This window comes from Chrysochloris asiatica, unplaced genomic scaffold (genome assembly GCF_000296735.1).
Source record: "Chrysochloris asiatica unplaced genomic scaffold, ChrAsi1.0 scaffold00254, whole genome shotgun sequence".
NCBI classification, from domain to species: domain Eukaryota; kingdom Metazoa; phylum Chordata; class Mammalia; order Afrosoricida; family Chrysochloridae; genus Chrysochloris; species Chrysochloris asiatica.
In genome coordinates, this window is record NW_006408772.1 from 1,709,326 (window position 1) to 1,710,851 (window position 1,526).

Below are 1,526 nucleotides of genomic sequence, written 5' to 3' on the forward strand. Positions count from 1 at the left end.
GGAGCCATCAAGACCAGTGGTCAGGTTCCCTCAAATGAAACCCCCTTCTAAGACTGAGATTCAAGGGGATACATGGCCAGACATGTGGTCTGGCTGGTGATCACATTGGTTACCGATGAGGGGAAGAGGGGGAAAGACAGCAATTAAGCTGGAAACTAAGTCCATTCTCATTCAATAGAATCCTGTGAGCATGGGTGGAGACCTGGTTGGCCAGAAGTATAGCAAGACCTGGGGACTACTGGGCCCAGAGGCAGTGACATGGCCACAGAGGACTAGAAAAGAAAATGAAGTGTCCAGCTGATATGAAGTGAGGGGATATGCACAAGGATACCCATATTTGCAGATAGTACCCACTTGACATGGCTTCAATGGCTCGATGAGCAGAACTTGACTCGAGGAAGAAAGAAGGGGGGAGAAAAAAACAGAGTAACCTGCTACAATTTGATGAACTTTACCTATGCTTATGGATGTAATAGCTCAAAAAAGGGAACAAATCTTTACAGTGAGGATCATTCCCACCCTTCAGTACACAGGCTTGGCAGGATTGGGCAACTTAGATATTGTCTACCCAAAATGGTGGATACAAAGGCAAGAAATTACTGGCTTGCAACATTTCCAGAGGAAGCCTAGTTCCAGAAGGGGTGGTGGAAGGTAGAATCTCCACTGAATTGGTTCCAATCTGTTGGGACAGGGCTAATGAAAGGAAATGGGGATAAGACACTTGTGCTACAACATTGAATAATTGCTATCAAGACTAACTGTGAAGGTTGGAAATGTAAAGGTAGATATTTTATCACAAAAGAAGGGGCTGAATGATTTTGCAGTCCAAGAGCAGAGGTCCCTGGGACCATCAAGTGAGAAGAGTGGAGTGTGGGACCCTACCCAAAGAAGTAGTGATGACGGAAATGGAGGCAGAGACGATGACATGAACGGATGTAGCAGCTGGGGACACTGTACTCAAAGAGGGATAGGGCCTGTGTGCTGATGGCCGGGTGTCAGGCCTGTGGTGTGTACGCTTTGGTTGTTTGATGATGCATGGAGGGGGTTGTAGTCATTGCAATGAAATATAAATGATAGGATGAATATAAAACGGTTGTTCTCCCATGTAAATCCACATAATTCACATAAAAAAAAAAAAAAATACAACAAAACCCAGCAGGTGCATCCACGGTGTACAGATTTCAGATGATCTTTTAGATGAACAGAAATTAGGAACAATAAGAGACAGACTATTTCCAAATAGTCACTGAAAATATTATAAATAGCAGTGGAACACTGTCAGCACCAAATTATTGAATACTGAAACATGCTGAAAAGCACCAGAATGTTGTCAGATGTAGTGCCAAAAGATGAGCTCCTCAGGCTAGAAATCACTCAATATGTGACTTTGGAAGAGCTGCCTCCTCAAAGTAGAGTTGACCACGATGACATAGATGGAGTAAAGTACTCAGGACCTTCATTTGCTGATGGGGCACAACTCAAAATTCAGAGAAACAGCTGTAAAAATCCATTAATAATTGAAACAT